The sequence below is a fragment of the Bos indicus genome, chromosome 28, assembly GCF_029378745.1.
Source record: "Bos indicus isolate NIAB-ARS_2022 breed Sahiwal x Tharparkar chromosome 28, NIAB-ARS_B.indTharparkar_mat_pri_1.0, whole genome shotgun sequence".
In the NCBI taxonomy this organism is placed as follows: domain Eukaryota; kingdom Metazoa; phylum Chordata; class Mammalia; order Artiodactyla; family Bovidae; genus Bos; species Bos indicus.
Window position 1 is genome coordinate 2,972,501 of NC_091787.1, and position 14,607 is coordinate 2,987,107.

Here is a 14,607-nt window from a genome sequence, read left to right on the forward strand (position 1 = left end):
CACCGCCACCCCCGGCCAGCACCCGCCTGGCCCGGCCCGGGGGACCACGGGGCTTCCGGGACCCGGGACCCTGGACCCGGAGCAGCCGGCCCGGCATGCCTGCGGCGGATCGGGCGTGGGGTGGGGTGGGGTGGGGTGGGGTGGGGTGGGGTGAGGGGCGCGGAGGGGTGAGGCGGGGCGGAGGTCTTGGCGCTCTCCCACCCTGGGACCCTCCAGGCCCGGCCCCGCTCGGAGGCCGCCGCCCCCCTCCGCCACCTCTCCCCCCTCCCCGCCCCGCCTCCCCCCCACCCCACCCCACCCCACGCCACCCCCCCCCCACCCCCCCACCAAGGCCTTCGCTGCTCAGGGCCACGTGGCCCCGGAGCTCTCTGGCTTCGGGGCCCGCTGGGGCCCGCGGTCCTCTGAGCCTCCTGCGGGCCTGTGCGCAGCCCAGCCGTGGCCCTGAGCGCCCATCCTGCCCGGCACCTGCCCGGTGCCCAAAGCCACCTGGAGCCACCAGCGCGGTGAACCAAGAGCTCGTCCGCCCCGCCCCGCCCCTTCGCCCTCCCGAGGCCCCCCTTGCCCCCACGCCGCCCTCCAAGCACAGGACCTTCCGAGGGAGCAGACGAGCGACGTGCAGGCACACGGACAGACACACAGACACTCGCAGGCACCCACGCCACGGGAGACAGCCGGCCGGCGCAAGCGCGGCAGCCAGGGCCACAGCCATAGCACCCGTGGGAGGCCGGGGGTCAGGAGAGACAGAGACAGAAAGAGATGAAGGTTCAGAGACACACTCCCAAGACGGCGCGAGGCAGATGCAGACAGAGACAGACAGACAGACAGACACGAGCGCGCAGGCACACACGGGGAGGGAGAGACAGAGAGAGGGAGACACCGAGCGACTGACAGAGAGACGGAGAACGGGAGACGGACAGGGGACAGGGGATGGCATCCGCTCCGAGATAGACACACTGGCACAGACCGTGACACACCTCAGAGAGAGGCCGTGCGGCAGAAGCAGCTTCCCTAAGGGAGGGGGCGTCAGCCTTGGGCCGGCGGGCCCCGGCTGGACGCAGTGCCCTGGGGCTGGCAATCACCCGTGGGGACCCCCGGACTTCCTCGCATCCGAGGTCTCAAAGGTCCCCTTCGGCTTGGCCACCTACGGCGAGACCCAGCCCCCGCCCCCAGGCCAGAGGGTGAGTGCGGGAGAGTGTGTGTGTGAGTGTGTCGGTGGGCGACGGTGGGGTCTGGTCGACTGGGGGCCGGGGGGAACCCAGAATGGAGGGGACAGGGTGTGGCGGCCGGGGGTTTGGAAGTCTGTGTGGTCCTCTTACTGTCTGTCTCTCTCTCTCTCCCTCTTTCTCCGTCTCCCTTACCTGTGGTCTCCGGCTCTTGACCTTTCTCGGAGGCGGCGGGGTTGTGTGTGTGTGTGTGTGCGTGACTGTTCTGTGTGTGTGTGTGTGAGTGTTGTGCGCGCGCGCCTGCGGGAGACCCAGCGGTTGCCTGCGAGGATGCGTCGAGGGGTGGGGCTGGGGACGGGCCGGGGGCTGCGGCTGCGGCGGGGGCTGGGGCCGGGGCCCCGCCCAGAAGTGCCTGAGGCCTGCCAAGGGAGCCCCAGACAGAGAGCACCCCCTCCACCCCCGCCCTCGCCGGTCCTCTGGTTTCCTGGAAGCCGAATGCGGAGGGGCTCGCGGGCCGCCCGGAGGCAACCCAGGTCTGCAGCGGGAGTCGGGGCCCCGGCCACCCACCCCGGGAGGGGCTGGAAGGCAGGCGACCGCTCTGAGCGCGGTGGGGTGCGAGGGGCCAGCGGCAGGTGGGGCTTGCGGGGGTGGGGGGCGGGCGCTAAAGGAGAGGGGAGGCAAAAAAAAAAGAAAAGAAAAGAAAAGAAAAGAAAAGAAAAGCCTACAGCACCCGGTATTCCCAGGCGGTCTCCCATCCAAGTACTAACCAGGCCCGACCCTGCTTAGCTTCCGAGATCAGACGAGATCGGGCGCGTTCAGGGTGGTATGGCCGTAGACGGGGGCGGCTGCCGCCGGGCGCCCTAAGAGCCCTGCGCTGCGCCTGCCTTTCGCTCCGACCTGCCGCTCGGCCCAGCCGGCCGCAGCTCTCCACGGAGCGCGCGCTGCACTTGAGCTGCACGACCCGCGACCGGAGTCCCGGCGGCCGTGTGGCCGGCCGACGCCGCTCCGCCCCCCGCACACCGCCACCCCCGGCCAGCACCCGCCTGGCCCGGCCCGGGGGACCACGGGGCTTCCGGGACCCGGGACCCTGGACCCGGAGCAGCCGGCCCGGCATGCCTGCGGCGGATCGGGCGTGGGGTGGGGTGGGGTGGGGTGGGGTGGGGTGAGGGGCGCGGAGGGGTGAGGCGGGGCGGAGGTCTTGGCGCTCTCCCACCCTGGGACCCTCCAGGCCCGGCCCCGCTCGGAGGCCGCCGCCCCCCTCCGCCACCTCTCCCCCCTCCCCGCCCCGCCTCCCCCCCACCCCACCCCACCCCACGCCACCCCCCCCCACCCCCCCACCAAGGCCTTCGCTGCTCAGGGCCACGTGGCCCCGGAGCTCTCTGGCTTCGGGGCCCGCTGGGGCCCGCGGTCCTCTGAGCCTCCTGCGGGCCTGTGCGCAGCCCAGCCGTGGCCCTGAGCGCCCATCCTGCCCGGCACCTGCCCGGTGCCCAAAGCCACCTGGAGCCACCAGCGCGGTGAACCAAGAGCTCGTCCGCCCCGCCCGCCCCTTCGCCCTCCCGAGGCCCCCCTTGCCCCCACGCCGCCCTCCAAGCACAGGACCTTCCGGAGGGAGCAGACGAGCGACGTGCAGGCACACGGACAGACACACAGACACTCGCAGGCACCCACGCCACGGGAGACAGCCGGCCGGCGCAAGCGCGGCAGCCAGGGCCACAGCCATAGCACCCGTGGGAGGCCGGGGGTCAGGAGAGACAGAGACAGAAAGAGATGAAGGTTCAGAGACACACTCCCAAGACGGCGCGAGGCAGATGCAGACAGAGACAGACAGACAGACAGACACGAGCGCGCAGGCACACACGGGGAGGGAGAGACAGAGAGAGGGAGACACCGAGCGACTGACAGAGAGACGGAGAACGGGAGACGGACAGGGGACAGGGGATGGCATCCGCTCCGAGATAGACACACTGGCACAGACCGTGACACACCTCAGAGAGAGGCCGTGCGGCAGAAGCAGCTTCCCTAAGGGAGGGGGCGTCAGCCTTGGGCCGGCGGGCCCCGGCTGGACGCAGTGCCCTGGGGCTGGCAATCACCCGTGGGGACCCCCGGACTTCCTCGCATCCGAGGTCTCAAAGGTCCCCTTCGGCTTGGCCACCTACGGCGAGACCCAGCCCCCGCCCCCAGGCCAGAGGGTGAGTGCGGGAGAGTGTGTGTGTGAGTGTGTCGGTGGGCGACGGTGGGGTCTGGTCGACTGGGGGCCGGGGGGAACCCAGAATGGAGGGGACAGGGTGTGGCGGCCGGGGGTTTGGAAGTCTGTGTGGTCCTCTTGCTGTCTGTCTCTCTCTCTCTCTCCCTCTTTCTCCGTCTCCCTTACCTGTGGTCTCCGGCTCTTGACCTTTCTCGGCGGCGGCGGGGTTGTGTGTGTGTGTGTGCGTGACTGTTCTGTGTGTGTGTGTGTGTGAGTGTTGTGCGCGCGCGCCTGCGGGAGACCCAGCGGTTGCCTGCGAGGATGCGTCGAGGGGTGGGGCTGGGGACGGGCCGGGGGCTGCGGCTGCGGCGGGGGCTGGGGCCGGGGCCCCGCCCAGAAGTGCCTGAGGCCTGCCAAGGGAGCCCCAGACAGAGAGCACCCCCTCCACCCCCGCCCTCGCCGGTCCTCTGGTTTCCTGGAAGCCGAATGCGGAGGGGCTCGCGGGCCGCCCGGAGGCAACCCAGGTCTGCAGCGGGAGTCGGGGCCCCGGCCACCCACCCCGGGAGGGGCTGGAAGGCAGGCGACCGCTCTGAGCGCGGTGGGGTGCGAGGGGCCAGCGGCAGGTGGGGCTTGCGGGGGTGGGGGGCGGGCGCTAAAGGAGAGGGGAGGCAAAAAAAAAGAAAAGAAAAGAAAAGAAAAGCAAAGAAAAGCCTACAGCACCCGGTATTCCCAGGCGGTCTCCCATCCAAGTACTAACCAGGCCCGACCCTGCTTAGCTTCCGAGATCAGACGAGATCGGGCGCGTTCAGGGTGGTATGGCCGTAGACGGGGGCGGCTGCCGCCGGGCGCCCTAAGAGCCCTGCGCTGCGCCTGCCTTTCGCTCCGACCTGCCGCTCGGCCCAGCCGGCCGCAGCTCTCCACGGAGCGCGCGCTGCACTTGAGCTGCACGACCCGCGACCGGAGTCCCGGCGGCCGTGTGGCCGGCCGACGCCGCTCCGCCCCCCGCACACCGCCACCCCCGGCCAGCACCCGCCTGGCCCGGCCCGGGGGACCACGGGGCTTCCGGGACCCGGGACCCTGGACCCGGAGCAGCCGGCCCGGCATGCCTGCGGCGGATCGGGCGTGGGGTGGGGTGGGGTGGGGTGGGGTGGGGTGGGGTGAGGGGCGCGGAGGGGTGAGGCGGGGCGGAGGTCTTGGCGCTCTCCCACCCTGGGACCCTCCAGGCCCGGCCCCGCTCGGAGGCCGCCGCCCCCCTCCGCCACCTCTCCCCCCTCCCCGCCCCGCCTCCCCCCCACCCCACCCCACCCACCCCCCCCCCACCCCCCCACCAAGGCCTTCGCTGCTCAGGGCCACGTGGCCCCGGAGCTCTCTGGCTTCGGGGCCCGCTGGGGCCCGCGGTCCTCTGAGCCTCCTGCGGGCCTGTGCGCAGCCCAGCCGTGGCCCTGAGCGCCCATCCTGCCCGGCACCTGCCCGGTGCCCAAAGCCACCTGGAGCCACCAGCGCGGTGAACCAAGAGCTCGTCCGCCCCCGCCCCTTCGCCCTCCCGAGGCCCCCCTTGCCCCCACGCCGCCCTCCAAGCACAGGACCTTCCGAGGGAGCAGACGAGCGACGTGCAGGCACACGGACAGACACACAGACACTCGCAGGCACCCACGCCACGGGAGACAGCCGGCCGGCGCAAGCGCGGCAGCCAGGGCCACAGCCATAGCACCCGTGGGAGGCCGGGGGTCAGGAGAGACAGAGACAGAAAGAGATGAAGGTTCAGAGACACACTCCCAAGACGGCGCGAGGCAGATGCAGACAGAGACAGACAGACAGACAGACAGACACGAGCGCGCAGGCACACACGGGGAGGGAGAGACAGAGAGAGGGAGACACCGAGCGACTGACAGAGAGACGGAGAACGGGAGACGGACAGGGGACAGGGGATGGCATCCGCTCCGAGATAGACACACTGGCACAGACCGTGACACACCTCAGAGAGAGGCCGTGCGGCAGAAGCAGCTTCCCTAAGGGAGGGGGCGTCAGCCTTGGGCCGGCGGGCCCCGGCTGGACGCAGTGCCCTGGGGCTGGCAATCACCCGTGGGGACCCCCGGACTTCCTCGCATCCGAGGTCTCAAAGGTCCCCTTCGGCTTGGCCACCTACGGCGAGACCCAGCCCCCGCCCCCAGGCCAGAGGGTGAGTGCGGGAGAGTGTGTGTGTGAGTGTGTCGGTGGGCGACGGTGGGGTCTGGTCGACTGGGGGCCGGGGGGAACCCAGAATGGAGGGGACAGGGTGTGGCGGCCGGGGGTTTGGAAGTCTGTGTGGTCCTCTTGCTGTCTGTCTCTCTCTCTCTCTCCCTCTTTCTCCGTCTCCCTTACCTGTGGTCTCCGGCTCTTGACCTTTCTCGGCGGCGGTGGGGTTGTGTGTGTGTGTGTGCGTGACTGTTCTGTGTGTGTGTGTGTGAGTGTTGTGCGCGCGCGCCTGCGGGAGACCCAGCGGTTGCCTGCGAGGATGCGTCGAGGGGTGGGGCTGGGGACGGGCCGGGGGCTGCGGCTGCGGCGGGGGCTGGGGCCGGGGCCCCGCCCAGAAGTGCCTGAGGCCTGCCAAGGGAGCCCCAGACAGAGAGCACCCCCTCCACCCCCGCCCTCGCCGGTCCTCTGGTTTCCTGGAAGCCGAATGCGGAGGGGCTCGCGGGCCGCCCGGAGGCAACCCAGGTCTGCAGCGGGAGTCGGGGCCCCGGCCACCCACCCCGGGAGGGGCTGGAAGGCAGGCGACCGCTCTGAGCGCGGTGGGGTGCGAGGGGCCAGCGGCAGGTGGGGCTTGCGGGGGTGGGGGGCGGGCGCTAAAGGAGAGGGGAGGCAAAAAAAAAAGAAAAGAAAAGCAAAGAAAAGCAAAGAAAAGCCTACAGCACCCGGTATTCCCAGGCGGTCTCCCATCCAAGTACTAACCAGGCCCGACCCTGCTTAGCTTCCGAGATCAGACGAGATCGGGCGCGTTCAGGGTGGTATGGCCGTAGACGGGGGCGGCTGCCGCCGGGCGCCCTAAGAGCCCTGCGCTGCGCCTGCCTTTCGCTCCGACCTGCCGCTCGGCCCAGCCGGCCGCAGCTCTCCACGGAGCGCGCGCTGCACTTGAGCTGCACGACCCGCGACCGGAGTCCCGGCGGCCGTGTGGCCGGCCGACGCCGCTCCGCCCCCCGCACACCGCCACCCCCGGCCAGCACCCGCCTGGCCCGGCCCGGGGGACCACGGGGCTTCCGGGACCCGGGACCCTGGACCCGGAGCAGCCGGCCCGGCATGCCTGCGGCGGATCGGGCGTGGGGTGGGGTGGGGTGGGGTGGGGTGGGGTGGGGTGAGGGGCGCGGAGGGGTGAGGCGGGGCGGAGGTCTTGGCGCTCTCCCACCCTGGGACCCTCCAGGCCCGGCCCCGCTCGGAGGCCGCCGCCCCCCTCCGCCACCTCTCCCCCCTCCCCGCCCCGCCTCCCCCCCACCCCACCCCCCACCCCCCCCCCCACCCCCCCACCAAGGCCTTCGCTGCTCAGGGCCACGTGGCCCCGGAGCTCTCTGGCTTCGGGGCCCGCTGGGGCCCGCGGTCCTCTGAGCCTCCTGCGGGCCTGTGCGCAGCCCAGCCGTGGCCCTGAGCGCCCATCCTGCCCGGCACCTGCCCGGTGCCCAAAGCCACCTGGAGCCACCAGCGCGGTGAACCAAGAGCTCGTCCGCCCCGCCCCTTCGCCCTCCCGAGGCCCCCCTTGCCCCCACGCCGCCCTCCAAGCACAGGACCTTCCGAGGGAGCAGACGAGCGACGTGCAGGCACACGGACAGACACACAGACACTCGCAGGCACCCACGCCACGGGAGACAGCCGGCCGGCGCCAGCGCGGCAGCCAGGGCCACAGCCATAGCACCCGTGGGAGGCCGGGGGTCAGGAGAGACAGAGACAGAAAGAGATGAAGGTTCAGAGACACACTCCCAAGACGGCGCGAGGCAGATGCAGACAGAGACAGACAGACAGACAGACACGAGCGCGCAGGCACACACGGGGAGGGAGAGACAGAGAGAGGGAGACACCGAGCGACTGACAGAGAGACGGAGAACGGGAGACGGACAGGGGACAGGGGATGGCATCCGCTCCGAGATAGACACACTGGCACAGACCGTGACACACCTCAGAGAGAGGCCGTGCGGCAGAAGCAGCTTCCCTAAGGGAGGGGGCGTCAGCCTTGGGCCGGCGGGCCCCGGCTGGACGCAGTGCCCTGGGGCTGGCAATCACCCGTGGGGACCCCCGGACTTCCTCGCATCCGAGGTCTCAAAGGTCCCCTTCGGCTTGGCCACCTACGGCGAGACCCAGCCCCCGCCCCCAGGCCAGAGGGTGAGTGCGGGAGAGTGTGTGTGTGAGTGTGTCGGTGGGCGACGGTGGGGTCTGGTCGACTGGGGGCCGGGGGGAACCCAGAATGGAGGGGACAGGGTGTGGCGGCCGGGGGTTTGGAAGTCTGTGTGGTCCTCTTGCTGTCTGTCTCTCTCTCTCTCTCCCTCTTTCTCCGTCTCCCTTACCTGTGGTCTCCGGCTCTTGACCTTTCTCGGCGGCGGTGGGGTTGTGTGTGTGTGTGTGCGTGACTGTTCTGTGTGTGTGTGTGTGAGTGTTGTGCGCGCGCGCCTGCGGGAGACCCAGCGGTTGCCTGCGAGGATGCGTCGAGGGGTGGGGCTGGGGACGGGCCGGGGGCTGCGGCTGCGGCGGGGGCTGGGGCCGGGGCCCCGCCCAGAAGTGCCTGAGGCCTGCCAAGGGAGCCCCAGACAGAGAGCACCCCCTCCACCCCCGCCCTCGCCGGTCCTCTGGTTTCCTGGAAGCCGAATGCGGAGGGGCTCGCGGGCCGCCCGGAGGCAACCCAGGTCTGCAGCGGGAGTCGGGGCCCCGGCCACCCACCCCGGGAGGGGCTGGAAGGCAGGCGACCGCTCTGAGCGCGGTGGGGTGCGAGGGGCCAGCGGCAGGTGGGGCTTGCGGGGGTGGGGGGCGGGCGCTAAAGGAGAGGGGAGGCAAAAAAAAAAAGAAAAGAAAAGAAAAGCAAAGAAAAGCCTACAGCACCCGGTATTCCCAGGCGGTCTCCCATCCAAGTACTAACCAGGCCCGACCCTGCTTAGCTTCCGAGATCAGACGAGATCGGGCGCGTTCAGGGTGGTATGGCCGTAGACGGGGGCGGCTGCCGCCGGGCGCCCTAAGAGCCCTGCGCTGCGCCTGCCTTTCGCTCCGACCTGCCGCTCGGCCCAGCCGGCCGCAGCTCTCCACGGAGCGCGCGCTGCACTTGAGCTGCACGACCCGCGACCGGAGTCCCGGCGGCCGTGTGGCCGGCCGACGCCGCTCCGCCCCCCGCACACCGCCACCCCCGGCCAGCACCCGCCTGGCCCGGCCCGGGGGACCACGGGGCTTCCGGGACCCGGGACCCTGGACCCGGAGCAGCCGGCCCGGCATGCCTGCGGCGGATCGGGCGTGGGGTGGGGTGGGGTGGGGTGGGGTGGGGTGAGGGGCGCGGAGGGGTGAGGCGGGGCGGAGGTCTTGGCGCTCTCCCACCCTGGGACCCTCCAGGCCCGGCCCCGCTCGGAGGCCGCCGCCCCCCTCCGCCACCTCTCCCCCCTCCCCGCCCCGCCTCCCCCCCACCCCACCCCACCCCACCCACCCCCCCCCACCCCCCCACCAAGGCCTTCGCTGCTCAGGGCCACGTGGCCCCGGAGCTCTCTGGCTTCGGGGCCCGCTGGGGCCCGCGGTCCTCTGAGCCTCCTGCGGGCCTGTGCGCAGCCCAGCCGTGGCCCTGAGCGCCCATCCTGCCCGGCACCTGCCCGGTGCCCAAAGCCACCTGGAGCCACCAGCGCGGTGAACCAAGAGCTCGTCCGCCCCCCGCCCCTTCGCCCTCCCGAGGCCCCCCTTGCCCCCACGCCGCCCTCCAAGCACAGGACCTTCCGGAGGGAGCAGACGAGCGACGTGCAGGCACACGGACAGACACACAGACACTCGCAGGCACCCACGCCACGGGAGACAGCCGGCCGGCGCAAGCGCGGCAGCCAGGGCCACAGCCATAGCACCCGTGGGAGGCCGGGGGTCAGGAGAGACAGAGACAGAAAGAGATGAAGGTTCAGAGACACACTCCCAAGACGGCGCGAGGCAGATGCAGACAGAGACAGACAGACAGACAGACAGACACGAGCGCGCAGGCACACACGGGGAGGGAGAGACAGAGAGAGGGAGACACCGAGCGACTGACAGAGAGACGGAGAACGGGAGACGGACAGGGGACAGGGGATGGCATCCGCTCCGAGATAGACACACTGGCACAGACCGTGACACACCTCAGAGAGAGGCCGTGCGGCAGAAGCAGCTTCCCTAAGGGAGGGGGCGTCAGCCTTGGGCCGGCGGGCCCCGGCTGGACGCAGTGCCCTGGGGCTGGCAATCACCCGTGGGGACCCCCGGACTTCCTCGCATCCGAGGTCTCAAAGGTCCCCTTCGGCTTGGCCACCTACGGCGAGACCCAGCCCCCGCCCCCAGGCCAGAGGGTGAGTGCGGGAGAGTGTGTGTGTGAGTGTGTCGGTGGGCGACGGTGGGGTCTGGTCGACTGGGGGCCGGGGGGAACCCAGAATGGAGGGGACAGGGTGTGGCGGCCGGGGGTTTGGAAGTCTGTGTGGTCCTCTTGCTGTCTGTCTCTCTCTCTCTCTCCCTCTTTCTCCGTCTCCCTTACCTGTGGTCTCCGGCTCTTGACCTTTCTCGGCGGCGGTGGGGTTGTGTGTGTGTGTGTGCGTGACTGTTCTGTGTGTGTGTGTGTGAGTGTTGTGCGCGCGCGCCTGCGGGAGACCCAGCGGTTGCCTGCGAGGATGCGTCGAGGGGTGGGGCTGGGGACGGGCCGGGGGCTGCGGCTGCGGCGGGGGCTGGGGCCGGGGCCCCGCCCAGAAGTGCCTGAGGCCTGCCAAGGGAGCCCCAGACAGAGAGCACCCCCTCCACCCCCGCCCTCGCCGGTCCTCTGGTTTCCTGGAAGCCGAATGCGGAGGGGCTCGCGGGCCGCCCGGAGGCAACCCAGGTCTGCAGCGGGAGTCGGGGCCCCGGCCACCCACCCCGGGAGGGGCTGGAAGGCAGGCGACCGCTCTGAGCGCGGTGGGGTGCGAGGGGCCAGCGGCAGGTGGGGCTTGCGGGGGTGGGGGGCGGGCGCTAAAGGAGAGGGGAGGCAAAAAAAAAAGAAAAGAAAAGAAAAGAAAAGCAAAGAAAAGCCTACAGCACCCGGTATTCCCAGGCGGTCTCCCATCCAAGTACTAACCAGGCCCGACCCTGCTTAGCTTCCGAGATCAGACGAGATCGGGCGCGTTCAGGGTGGTATGGCCGTAGACGGGGGCGGCTGCCGCCGGGCGCCCTAAGAGCCCTGCGCTGCGCCTGCCTTTCGCTCCGACCTGCCGCTCGGCCCAGCCGGCCGCAGCTCTCCACGGAGCGCGCGCTGCACTTGAGCTGCACGACCCGCGACCGGAGTCCCGGCGGCCGTGTGGCCGGCCGACGCCGCTCCGCCCCCCGCACACCGCCACCCCCGGCCAGCACCCGCCTGGCCCGGCCCGGGGGACCACGGGGCTTCCGGGACCCGGGACCCTGGACCCGGAGCAGCCGGCCCGGCATGCCTGCGGCGGATCGGGCGTGGGGTGGGGTGGGGTGGGGTGGGGTGGGGTGGGGTGAGGGGCGCGGAGGGGTGAGGCGGGGCGGAGGTCTTGGCGCTCTCCCACCCTGGGACCCTCCAGGCCCGGCCCCGCTCGGAGGCCGCCGCCCCCCTCCGCCACCTCTCCCCCCTCCCCGCCCCGCCTCCCCCCCACCCCACCCCACCCCACCCCCCCCCCCACCCCCCCACCAAGGCCTTCGCTGCTCAGGGCCACGTGGCCCCGGAGCTCTCTGGCTTCGGGGCCCGCTGGGGCCCGCGGTCCTCTGAGCCTCCTGCGGGCCTGTGCGCAGCCCAGCCGTGGCCCTGAGCGCCCATCCTGCCCGGCACCTGCCCGGTGCCCAAAGCCACCTGGAGCCACCAGCGCGGTGAACCAAGAGCTCGTCCGCCCCGCCCCTTCGCCCTCCCGAGGCCCCCCTTGCCCCCACGCCGCCCTCCAAGCACAGGACCTTCCGAGGGAGCAGACGAGCGACGTGCAGGCACACGGACAGACACACAGACACTCGCAGGCACCCACGCCACGGGAGACAGCCGGCCGGCGCAAGCGCGGCAGCCAGGGCCACAGCCATAGCACCCGTGGGAGGCCGGGGGTCAGGAGAGACAGAGACAGAAAGAGATGAAGGTTCAGAGACACACTCCCAAGACGGCGCGAGGCAGATGCAGACAGAGACAGACAGACAGACAGACACGAGCGCGCAGGCACACACGGGGAGGGAGAGACAGAGAGAGGGAGACACCGAGCGACTGACAGAGAGACGGAGAACGGGAGACGGACAGGGGACAGGGGATGGCATCCGCTCCGAGATAGACACACTGGCACAGACCGTGACACACCTCAGAGAGAGGCCGTGCGGCAGAAGCAGCTTCCCTAAGGGAGGGGGCGTCAGCCTTGGGCCGGCGGGCCCCGGCTGGACGCAGTGCCCTGGGGCTGGCAATCACCCGTGGGGACCCCCGGACTTCCTCGCATCCGAGGTCTCAAAGGTCCCCTTCGGCTTGGCCACCTACGGCGAGACCCAGCCCCCGCCCCCAGGCCAGAGGGTGAGTGCGGGAGAGTGTGTGTGTGAGTGTGTCGGTGGGCGACGGTGGGGTCTGGTCGACTGGGGGCCGGGGGGAACCCAGAATGGAGGGGACAGGGTGTGGCGGCCGGGGGTTTGGAAGTCTGTGTGGTCCTCTTGCTGTCTGTCTCTCTCTCTCTCTCCCTCTTTCTCCGTCTCCCTTACCTGTGGTCTCCGGCTCTTGACCTTTCTCGGCGGCGGTGGGGTTGTGTGTGTGTGTGTGTGCGTGACTGTTCTGTGTGTGTGTGTGTGAGTGTTGTGCGCGCGCGCCTGCGGGAGACCCAGCGGTTGCCTGCGAGGATGCGTCGAGGGGTGGGGCTGGGGACGGGCCGGGGGCTGCGGCTGCGGCGGGGGCTGGGGCCGGGGCCCCGCCCAGAAGTGCCTGAGGCCTGCCAAGGGAGCCCCAGACAGAGAGCACCCCCTCCACCCCCGCCCTCGCCGGTCCTCTGGTTTCCTGGAAGCCGAATGCGGAGGGGCTCGCGGGCCGCCCGGAGGCAACCCAGGTCTGCAGCGGGAGTCGGGGCCCCGGCCACCCACCCCGGGAGGGGCTGGAAGGCAGGCGACCGCTCTGAGCGCGGTGGGGTGCGAGGGGCCAGCGGCAGGTGGGGCTTGCGGGGGTGGGGGGCGGGCGCTAAAGGAGAGGGGAGGCAAAAAAAAAAGAAAAGAAAAGAAAAGAAAAGCAAAGAAAAGCCTACAGCACCCGGTATTCCCAGGCGGTCTCCCATCCAAGTACTAACCAGGCCCGACCCTGCTTAGCTTCCGAGATCAGACGAGATCGGGCGCGTTCAGGGTGGTATGGCCGTAGACGGGGGCGGCTGCCGCCGGGCGCCCTAAGAGCCCTGCGCTGCGCCTGCCTTTCGCTCCGACCTGCCGCTCGGCCCAGCCGGCCGCAGCTCTCCACGGAGCGCGCGCTGCACTTGAGCTGCACGACCCGCGACCGGAGTCCCGGCGGCCGTGTGGCCGGCCGACGCCGCTCCGCCCCCCGCACACCGCCACCCCCGGCCAGCACCCGCCTGGCCCGGCCCGGGGGACCACGGGGCTTCCGGGACCCGGGACCCTGGACCCGGAGCAGCCGGCCCGGCATGCCTGCGGCGGATCGGGCGTGGGGTGGGGTGGGGTGGGGTGGGGTGGGGTGGGGTGAGGGGCGCGGAGGGGTGAGGCGGGGCGGAGGTCTTGGCGCTCTCCCACCCTGGGACCCTCCAGGCCCGGCCCCGCTCGGAGGCCGCCGCCCCCCTCCGCCACCTCTCCCCCCTCCCCGCCCCGCCTCCCCCCCCACCCCACCCCACCCCCCCCCCCACCCCCCCACCAAGGCCTTCGCTGCTCAGGGCCACGTGGCCCCGGAGCTCTCTGGCTTCGGGGCCCGCTGGGGCCCGCGGTCCTCTGAGCCTCCTGCGGGCCTGTGCGCAGCCCAGCCGTGGCCCTGAGCGCCCATCCTGCCCGGCACCTGCCCGGTGCCCAAAGCCACCTGGAGCCACCAGCGCGGTGAACCAAGAGCTCGTCCGCCCCCGCCCCTTCGCCCTCCCGAGGCCCCCCTTGCCCCCACGCCGCCCTCCAAGCACAGGACCTTCCGAGGGAGCAGACGAGCGACGTGCAGGCACACGGACAGACACACAGACACTCGCAGGCACCCACGCCACGGGAGACAGCCGGCCGGCGCAAGCGCGGCAGCCAGGGCCACAGCCATAGCACCCGTGGGAGGCCGGGGGTCAGGAGAGACAGAGACAGAAAGAGATGAAGGTTCAGAGACACACTCCCAAGACGGCGCGAGGCAGATGCAGACAGAGACAGACAGACAGACAGACACGAGCGCGCAGGCACACACGGGGAGGGAGAGACAGAGAGAGGGAGACACCGAGCGACTGACAGAGAGACGGAGAACGGGAGACGGACAGGGGACAGGGGATGGCATCCGCTCCGAGATAGACACACTGGCACAGACCGTGACACACCTCAGAGAGAGGCCGTGCGGCAGAAGCAGCTTCCCTAAGGGAGGGGGCGTCAGCCTTGGGCCGGCGGGCCCCGGCTGGACGCAGTGCCCTGGGGCTGGCAATCACCCGTGGGGACCCCCGGACTTCCTCGCATCCGAGGTCTCAAAGGTCCCCTTCGGCTTGGCCACCTACGGCGAGACCCAGCCCCCGCCCCCAGGCCAGAGGGTGAGTGCGGGAGAGTGTGTGTGTGAGTGTGTCGGTGGGCGACGGTGGGGTCTGGTCGACTGGGGGCCGGGGGGAACCCAGAATGGAGGGGACAGGGTGTGGCGGCCGGGGGTTTGGAAGTCTGTGTGGTCCTCTTGCTGTCTGTCTCTCTCTCTCTCTCCCTCTTTCTCCGTCTCCCTTACCTGTGGTCTCCGGCTCTTGACCTTTCTCGGCGGCGGTGGGGTTGTGTGTGTGTGTGTGTGCGTGACTGTTCTGTGTGTGTGTGTGTGAGTGTTGTGCGCGCGCGCCTGCGGGAGACCCAGCGGTTGCCTGCGAGGATGCGTCGAGGGGTGGGGCTGGGGACGGGCCGGGGGCTGCGGCTGCGGCGGGGGCTGGGGCCGGGGCCCCGCCCAGAAGTGCC

General features: G+C 71.1%; 6 non-coding genes across 6 annotated transcripts; all 6 read right to left on the reverse strand.

Moving 5' to 3' along the window:
- Positions 1-1,881: 1,881 nt before the first annotated feature.
- LOC139180507 (5S ribosomal RNA) lies at positions 1,882-2,000 on the reverse strand. The gene has a single exon (XR_011564774.1). It is a non-coding gene; the product is annotated as a 5S ribosomal RNA (ribosomal RNA).
- Positions 2,001-4,056: 2,056 nt separating this feature from the next.
- On the reverse strand, positions 4,057-4,175 carry LOC139180508 (5S ribosomal RNA). The gene has a single exon (XR_011564775.1). It is a non-coding gene; the product is annotated as a 5S ribosomal RNA (ribosomal RNA).
- A 2,055-nt stretch (positions 4,176-6,230) lies between these two features.
- Positions 6,231-6,349, reverse strand: LOC139180509 (5S ribosomal RNA). Its single transcript, XR_011564776.1, has one exon. It is a non-coding gene; the product is annotated as a 5S ribosomal RNA (ribosomal RNA).
- A 2,045-nt stretch (positions 6,350-8,394) lies between these two features.
- Positions 8,395-8,513, reverse strand: LOC139180511 (5S ribosomal RNA). Its single transcript, XR_011564778.1, has one exon. It is a non-coding gene; the product is annotated as a 5S ribosomal RNA (ribosomal RNA).
- A 2,056-nt stretch (positions 8,514-10,569) lies between these two features.
- LOC139180512 (5S ribosomal RNA) lies at positions 10,570-10,688 on the reverse strand. Its single transcript, XR_011564779.1, has one exon. It is a non-coding gene; the product is annotated as a 5S ribosomal RNA (ribosomal RNA).
- Positions 10,689-12,742: 2,054 nt separating this feature from the next.
- Positions 12,743-12,861, reverse strand: LOC139180513 (5S ribosomal RNA). The gene has a single exon (XR_011564780.1). It is a non-coding gene; the product is annotated as a 5S ribosomal RNA (ribosomal RNA).
- Positions 12,862-14,607: the final 1,746 nt, after the last annotated feature.